Consider the following 9,855-nt stretch of genomic DNA (forward strand, 5'->3'; position numbering starts at 1 on the left):
GGTATGTACTAAATGCTTAATATGTATTATTATTATTAATTTTACTAACCTATTGCTATTGTCCATAATGCTGTACAGTTTTTAATTAATAACATTATTAATAATAATAATGCATTCTTTGTCAGAAACTGTGGTACATGACACACAACTCAGTTATATTTCATATAAAACACAGATTATTCATACTAGGTAAGCACAGTTATATTCATTTTCAAGAGAAGAAAACTGAGGCTCAGGGAGGCTAAGGTGGCAGCTTAGAAAGAGTGGAGCTGAAGCTTGAATGCAGTATGCCAGATGTTCAGTAGATCAGAGATATCTAAATATCAATGCACTAGCGTTGGAAAACTACAAAATATCTCCTTTCCATTCATAATACCCAAGAATAAGCAATGTATTTGTTTCATGAGAATAAGCAATATATTTATTCCTGGGAAGAGGAAAGCAATAAATTTGATTCAGGTTGTTACCAAATTTCTAAATGTGTGATAGGATAGCTCAAATGTTGATGAACCAAATTATTATGGCTTTGCATGACATTAAAGTTGTACTACATTCCTTTTCACAAAAATAATTTTAAAAATTGATGTATTGTATGTAATATACATTCATTCAACAACCTTTTGTAAGAACCACTATGCACAGGCACCATTCTAAGTGTTTGGGAAACTAAGATAAATAAGACAAAGGGCTGGCCCTTAACCTATGCAGTAGTTTAGGAGAAGGAACAGAAAAGAGTTGTCTAAAAAAAGAAGAACAAGTATTGTGATCAGTACATTAAAATCACATATAAAATGCAGAGGAGCCATGATGCAGAAACTAACTTACTTTAGATGATGGGTCAGGTCAAGTTTACTGGGTAAATTAAAAAAAAAGAGAGAAAGCAGTACTCACGGCTAGCTGCATTTTGGTGAATGATGTTTTTAGAACTAGCTTGGTTCTTATGTGGACTTGCAGTACTCAGATTTCATCTGTGGGAAATTTGTAGTGTTTTCTGAGAGCCTTCTTCCAGAGGCGTTTGTGTGTCCCGCCAGTCACATTGGTCAAACCCCAGAAATCAGGTTATGAGCATGTACATTTCAGCACCATACCTAATAGTGAAAAATTGGAAACCTTCTGATATACTCACATAGAAGATTATAATGAAGCCATTAAAAATAGTAAGTTTAAAATAATGATAGACTCTATGTACTGACATGGAAATACAGAAGGGCATATTTTAAGTAGGAAAAAAAAGCAATTCTCAGAAAATCAAAGAAAATAAAATGATTTTATTTAATGATTTCATTTATATATTCATATGTGTGTGTGTGTCTATAAAATTCAGTGTAAATGTAAGTGAATGCAGATATTGTTTGTGTGATAGTCAAACCACAGAAAGAGGTTGGAATAATGTACACCAACTTTTTATGACTGGTTTCCTCCAGTGTGGAGAGTGGCTTTAAGAGACAAGGAAAGAGAAAGGATTCTAAAATATTTTACATCATTTTAACTTTTTGAAAATTATAAGTAATTAAAATATGATTCATATACTAATTATAAATACTTTAAAATATTTATTATCTTTCATACATGTATGGTACATAGCAGATATTCAGCAAATATTTATTAAATGAATTTTAAAATGCAATGTTTATAACATGTATACCCTCTATATATGTTACTAATAGTTGATGATTGTCTGACCTGGCTCCTCCTAGAGTTACTAGGTCAAATTGAATCTGGTAAAATGTTATTCAGCACTATTAAGAGAGGAAAACTTGGGATGAAATTTGATGTGCCCGAACAGTATAACTTAGGATTTTGAGCTCAGTTTGACATGGCAAACAAGTCCAGTGTCAAACTCTGTTCCTGACATTTACTCTTTATGCCATCCTGTACAAATAATTTAATTTCTCTTTATTTGAAATTATTTCTTATGTAAAAATGACAATAACTAACATACACTTTATAAGGTTTTCGTGGGAAGGATGCTTATCTGCATAAGCTCTTTATAGAACCACTGGTGCTTTGCAGACGCTTAATAGCCACTAATGAATGAATGTTTAGAAGGGCCCCCCATATCCACACACCCTCTTTTCTAAAAATCAACCTATAACATTTCCTTCTCAGCTATTATGCTTTTTCTTAGTTCTTAAAACAATTGGTAGTAAATTTAACAATATTAGCAAAATAATTTCGCAAAATGTCGACTAGCATCTAATAGACCCTGTTTGATTCCTATAATGTAATTTGGTGGAGTGCTTATTCTATTTCATCACAACATAAAATATCCAAGGGAAAACAAATTATTGTTCTTATTTGCAGTCTCTATTTCCTGGTATCATTTATAATATGCTGATGAACGGTTTTTGAAAGCACTAACTTAAAAGAAGCTAATTTTCAAAGAAGTTTTGTTTCTTCAATTATAAACATTCAGTAAAACCTCTTAATAAATTCAATAGGAATTTGTATAATTATGAATAATTGGAGTTACAATTAAACCCACAAATCTGATAACTCAAAAGCTAATATCTAAGAAACAAGGCCAGTTTTGTACGTGCAGTAAAATAATATGCATAATTTTAAAGATTGATGTACTCTTAAAATATGTCTAAGTATACTAAATGATATAGTACATTATAACAGTGAAAAATATTTCTGAGCTAATTCAGGGACTGGCTAATTATTAATTACCAGTTCAAAGAAATATAGACTTGAAGCTATGATATTTTCTCTATTCCTAATAATCAGAAATAAATACAGAATTTTATAGCAGGTCATCCAAAATGATTAATTCATTTTGTTTCCAATCAAAGGAAATAAATTCCAATCAAAGGAAATATCTTTCTACTGGGAAAAGTATTAAATCATACAGGTCAAATAAAGGAGAGAATCACAGAAACCCAGAATGGTTTTGTAAATTCAAGTATAAATAAAACAATTTTACTGGCCAAGGGTAGGTGGGCAGGTGGGATCTGGGGACTCATATTTCTAGTCTACTGGTTTTGAAGCTGTGAAGTGGTGTCTATGTATTATTTTTCATCGCATATCCATAATTTACTGGAAACATTTTAGAAAATTTCTGGTCACTATCTTGTTACTTTTGTAGATGAATATTTACGTTTCTGTCTCCTTCAAGCATCTAACACTGCAAATCCAAGTCTCTCAGGTGAATCAAAAGTAAGCCAGCAAAAGACACTTCTAGAACAATATCCAAGGGTTAATTGGTGGTATCTTAGCTTAGGGTTCTTTGTAAATAATATTTGGTCCTGAGATTTTAGTTTTTATAGGAACCAAGAGAATGATTTGCCTAGATACAAATGATTTTTATTAAAATAGAAATATTAATTTCACATTTGTTAGGCATAAGGTAAATAGCTTTATATATAGCACCATATATACTATTTAAAATGGGAAAGTTAGGAATATTCAGGGTTTATATTCCCACTTACATATCATATTTCTGGCTTATACTTAAAAATATACAAAGGGAATTATGGATGTAGTCCAGTAGTAAATGGATATTTTTTAATTATCTGCAGGTATTTAGAAGGTTAACTATTACCATTGTTTCTGCAGGCTTCTAGAAATATAAAATATATTAATATACCTATGGTAATCTGACCTTTCCCCCATCAGTTCTTACAGTGGACAACTTTTGTTTCTGTGACCTATTTTTGACTATATAACTTTTAGAATCAGCTGCTCGTTTTCTACTCCCTTCCTCCACACACACAAAATTAATTAATTAATTAATTACCATTTTAAAAGCCTGCTGGTATTTTGAATGGAATTGCCATGAGTCAGCTCACCTTTTTGGAGGAAACGAACATCTTAACAACATGGTATATCTTTCCATTTACTTAGGTCCTCTTTTATCTATCTCAACAACATTGTGTAGTTTTACTGTACAGGTCTTGCACCTGTAGTTTTAACTTATATCTTGCCTTTTCATGTTATTTTAAGCTAGTGTATGTGGTATTTTTTAATCATCCAGTTTCCAAATTTTCACTGCCAGTATATAGAAGTACAGTTGATTTTTGTACATTTACCTTGTGTTTGCAGATGGTATTTTCCAAGAATGGCTAAAGCGCTATATATTCCAAACTACTTTTTCTTCTTACAGTGTAACATTGACATTCTGCATGTGATTGACTGAATATCTTAGATCTCTAAGTTAAAGTTTTTCATCAGATTTTGAAAAAATTGACCCTTCTTTACTCAATTTTGTTTCTGCACCCCCTGCTTTCTGGAACTACAATTCTGTCTGCCTCGGTAGTATCACACATGTCTCAAAGCTTCTGTTTAGATATTTCAACCTTTTTTTCTCTCAGTTGGACAGTTCATTGTGAATAATTTCTTTTTCAGTGCCTTCCTGTTCATTGATCTTTTGTACCATTCTAAAGTTTAGTCTTTGCTAATTCCATCACTTTGTCATTTCTGAAGCATAATTTTTCCTTAAATTATTCTAAGATTTAATTGTTTCTGTGTGTATATAATATTTTATAGGATGTTGGGCACCATAATAATTACATAATCGAGAGTATGGGTTTTGTATTCTTCCTTTAAAAAGGTAGAATAGAATTGTCTTTTATCAGGCAGTTGAGTTTACTTATTGATAGGCTTATTTATTTTAGACTTTGCCAGAGCTTGTCTACAGTAGTCTTTATTCCAGGGCTGGTTGATCCCTGCCACTGAAGTGTGACCCTTCTTGTCTCTCTACTTAATGCCAGTGTTTAACAAGGTCTCTCCATTATAGATTTATTGGCACATGGATGTCATTAAGCCCTTTTGAGATCTGGAAATGATTTATATTAAGTTTCCTAATGATTGTTCCATGCCAGTTTTCCTAGAACTAGCATGCGTCTAGAATAGAGCCAAGTTGCATAGGTTCTTCTAGAACCATTGTTTGCACAGCTTAGTATTCAGCAAAGACTCCAGATGATCCCAAAAAAATATTTGTTAAGCTCCATTTCCTATGTCACTGTGCCCCACAGTTTTCAGTCTCCCCAGTGTCTGATCTCTATCTCTTCAAATCAGCATCGTTTCTGTGATCTACTTGAGTACCCCTCCCTGTGCTAGAGTCCAGAAAGCAGATTCAGACCAAAAGCCAGGGCCATCAGAGGACTCACTTTGTTTGGTACCTCCTCTCAGAGCCACAGTCCTGTTCTGCCTGTTGTTCAATATCTGAAAACAATTATTTAATATATTTCCTTCAATTTTCAACTTACTGTGGGATAGAAATTCCAGTATCAGTTACTCCCTTGTTAAGTTTTGAAGGTGATAAGAATCAAAAGAATGGAATGATAATTCCAGAAAAAAATCTGTTCCCAAAATGAAAAAAAAACAGTATATGAAAATTCAAAATTGAGATAATAGAGATAAAGTATGTGGGAATAATTTTATTAAGGCTGGACTTGACTTAATTTTCCAAATTTCTATGTATATACTTGTATTTCCTTCTTAGGAAAACTTTCCTTAATGAGACTATAATATGGGAAGTTCTCCAACACCACTGAAGAGTAACAAAATAAGTATAATCAGCAAATACTGGGAACCATAAAGAGAATACTCAAAGAGGAAAAAAAGAGACAGCAGTTAATAACATTAGCTCACAATTATTTTCAGAATTTTAAAACAGAAACCGGAACTATAGTATTTATAATAAATAAGGCCTATGCAATGTTTAGGAGTATAGGAAAAAAGATAAATCGAAAAATGTCTCTGATTTAGTAGATGCAAATAAAATGTATTTATGCTGTCATTTAATTGACAGTCAAATTTCTGAGGATAATCTTTATAGAGCTATATGATTTGGTTCCTCTCATATCTTTATATTGTAAGAAGAGCTTCATTAACTTTTTCTTATACAAGGTTAGAGGCATGCAATAATTTATTGAAGAATCCACATATTTCTACAACATCATTTCAGGGTATTTCCTGTAAATATTGTTTTATTTAATGTGTGCAGTAGTGCCCTTCACTTAAAAAATTTCTCAGCACATGAAACATAAAAGATATTAGCATTTTAAATACTTCAATAGACAAAAATGAAAATTGTATAGTATTTGAAACTCAGCAGTTGGAGTTGGTTTTGCGGCAAACATTTTCTGCAGCGCTTAGGTATGTGACTACCAATGGCTACAATCTTTGTTGCAACAGCAAAATGAAAAGAAAAAGCAAAGTTCTAAAAATGGGACTCCCACAGCTGAAGATTCTCAGCTCTTCCAACCCCTTCCACATCACAGTAGTTTGCAAATATTTCTGAAAATTAGAGCTGCCAAAGGCTGAACAACATAGGGGAATAATTTCATGAAAGATGTTTGTGATTATCCCCTCAAAAAGGCATAATTTATAAAGCACTCACTTTAAAAGCACACAAAACATACTTTCCTTACCTTCCAACAGATTAATGTCTGCCCCAGAATTTATTAGATATATGAACAAACAAAAGTCTGTTAAAAAATGAGAAACAGAGTCTGAGAAAGGAAACTTCCAGTGAGGAAGACCGGCAGAAGGAAACACACAGACTGAGTTAGTGAGTAGAGTTTTTAAATATTGAAAGAAAAAAAGAAGGCAGAGAAAATAAAGGCCTGCTGACAAATAGGCAGGGACATAAAAATCAATGAGCCTTTGACAATTATATGTGGCTGTTTTTTAAAGAGAAAAGTGAAGAAAAGAAGTCTGGGAAATTGGGAAATCATGACAGTCTGGTTAAAGTAGTTATTGATGAAATGTAGGTGAGAGGATGCTGGGTATGGGGATTGAATAAATGGCTCACTAATATTTGGGAAGAGTGTCTAATGAGGTACTATTAGGATGAATCATCATCCTGTTCCAATTCATCATTCTTAATGGCACAGAAGAAGTGAATAATACATGATTGAACATTGTACAGGAATTGAGTTTGCAGTTACTGCTGGAAATATTGCAAATAGAAAAGAACCATAGAGCCAACGCATTTAATAAATGCAAATATACTGATAGATATATAAGCCAAAATAAAATTATCTTTGCCAAACCAGTTAGGCAGCCAAGAATATTAATGCAAGAAGAAGAAAAGTAAATATAACCCCTAATTGATATTGACATATAATCTGTTAACTAGTAATGTACACATTTTCTTTATTCTTAGACTCTTACATAGAGTAGATCCCTTACAGACAATACATATGGATAAACTGATGTCAGAATGATGATCCCTCTGCAGACTGGCTCTCTAGACCAGAGAAATACAGGTCCAGTCCTCAGGTCTACAGATTTGTATCATATTCTTAGCTGCTATTAAAGTATCAAATTAACTAATCAAGGAAACCCTAGTTCTGTATTCTAAAGCTAAGGTTTAGCTAGCTTTAGTAGTATGAGGAGGAAGAGAAATTACCTAAAGAAAACTTTTCACATGACCCTCCAGAAATGGGGAAAATTAGAGAAAATGAAAGCAAGGAAGTTAACAAATGACAGTTTCAAGAAAGGAAGTGATAACCTGTGCCAGATGATACAGAAAGGTCAAATGAAAGGGGAGAGAAATGTTGCAATTGAATTTGGCAATTAGGATGTCATCTATGAGAATTGACAGATAGTTATTTGTGCAGTCTGGATAACTGTGATGGATGAGTGGTTGTTAAGAAAACAGAAGGAGCAGATATAAACTATTTTCCCAAGAAAGTGAGTCACGATGAGAAAAAGGGAAATAGGGTGGTAACAGAAGAAAAGTATAAAGGATAAAAAAAAAATGTTTTAAAATGAGAGATCTTTGCTGAAAGTGAAGAGTTAGTAGAGGGATAAAGGACCTTATTATTGAACTCCTGCTAATTTTTCATGGCTCAGTTCAAAAGCCACCTCCCTTGTAAGCTTTCTGATTGCTCACCTGACTCCACACCTGGCTAATTTAGGTTATTTATTTATCTTTTTTTGCTGTGCCTTCTCTGCCAGTACCTACTACCTCGTCCACACCTCAATGGTACCGCTCTCTGTAGTATTCTAATATTTTTTTCTCTACTCCGCTAGATTGATTTTCTTTAAAGTAGCAATTATGACTGCATCCTCAGTTTCTATCAGAGTGGATGCTACATCATTTGATTAATAAAGTTGTGTTAATGAATGAATAAACAAATGCAGAGTTGATATAGTTTTCTAAACCATACAGTACTCTTAGCTTATACTTAATCTCAGAACAAGAGTACAGATTCTGGCATAACCAATAACAAGAAATAAGTTAAAGAGGCAATAGGGCACAAGATCAAAAAAATAAGACAGAAAATGTGAGTTTGAGACAAGACTAAGAAGGGGACCACAGTGATGAGTAATCTAAAACAAACCACCAAAAAAGTTAGTGTATGGAACACTGAAAATCAAGGATCTGGAAGATAGACACTAATTCACAAGGAGAACTTTTAAAATTCTGAACTTTTCAATTCCTTCTTACATCAAAACTCTCTAAGTACACAAGGGAATGGTTCATAGGCCAACAATTGATATAATTTCACTTTCAGTTTAAAGAACTAAAAGAAATGTGCTGCTTTAAATATTGCTGTAAGTTGAAAGAGGAGTAGGGATGTATTGAGAACCTCTTTCCAGTGGTTTAAAAGGAGAGCGTTGGAGGAAAAGTCCTATGGAGAACATAAATGGGAGAAGCTTTTATTTGAAAAGACAAAGTTAGTAACATTAGGAACAAAAAAGAAATCTCCAAAGTGGTTAAGATCAAGATTTTAATAATGGACTTAGTGTAAGATCTTGTGATCCTTTTCATCCTATTTCATGTTAAATAGTTGGCAATGAGAATATTAAGATCTTTGCTGCCATCAGAATGCTTGACAGACTGTAGAGTCTTTAACGTGACATGTTTATGGCCCTAAAGTCATGTGCAGTCTGGCTTCAAGCTTTTCGGCTTTCATCATATTCATGGTGCAGTAGAGATGATTTGAAAATTAATGGTGCCAAAGGACAGATCAGCCATACTACCAGTTGAGCTGATGATCAGACTCATCCACAGCTGAGGGATGTACACGATCCACTCATGAAAGAGTTTTCCTAACACACTTATTTGAACTATCAGCAAAAAAGGTGAGGTCATAACTCTTGTTGGTCACTATGGATAACACTAAAAATAATATGACCAAAAAATTGTAGGTATGTGATGTATATGAACAAAGACCTTAGAACTTTGACCTTTAACTCCAATTACCATTTGCAACAAACTAGGTGTCTTAGGTCAGACTGCTATAACCAATTACAATAGCCTGGGTGGCTTATAAACAACAGAACTTTTATTTCTCACACTCCTGGAGGCTGGAAATCTGAGATCAGCGTGCCAGCATGTTTTGTTTCTGGTCAGGCCTTCATCTGGGTTGCAGACTGCCCACTTCTCCTTATATCCTCTCATGGAGGAAGGGGAAAGAGAGCTCTTTGGAGTCTTTTTTATAAGGGCATTAATCCCATTCATGAAGGTTCCAGCCTCATGACCTAATCAACTCCCAAAGGCCCCACCTCCTAGTACCATCACATTGTGGGTTAGGATTACAATATATGCATTTTGAAGAGACACATTCAGTCCATAACACTAGGTATCCTCTATGTTAAGAAATACTCAAATGAAAATGTAGTTATCTAGTAAGTAATGAAGACTTCAAAAGAAAATTTCATTTATTAAAATTATTATGTCTTTTCAATTCTAACAATGAATAACATTCTCTTCCTTTCCCTATATTTTAATAAAAACAAACTTATTCCTTGCATTTTCATTAGCAATTAACTCTTAACTATGACATACTGTGTATTATGTTGGCTTGCATTTTTTAATATAGTCCTGAAATTACTAGAATCTACATGATAAAATAATAAGATTCCATGTGGTATGGAATTTTTGAGAAGGTGATA

Source organism: Monodon monoceros, unplaced genomic scaffold (assembly GCF_005190385.1).
Source record: "Monodon monoceros isolate NGI ecotype Baffin Bay Population unplaced genomic scaffold, NGI_Narwhal_1 Super_Scaffold_1, whole genome shotgun sequence".
Lineage (NCBI taxonomy): Eukaryota > Metazoa > Chordata > Mammalia > Artiodactyla > Monodontidae > Monodon > Monodon monoceros.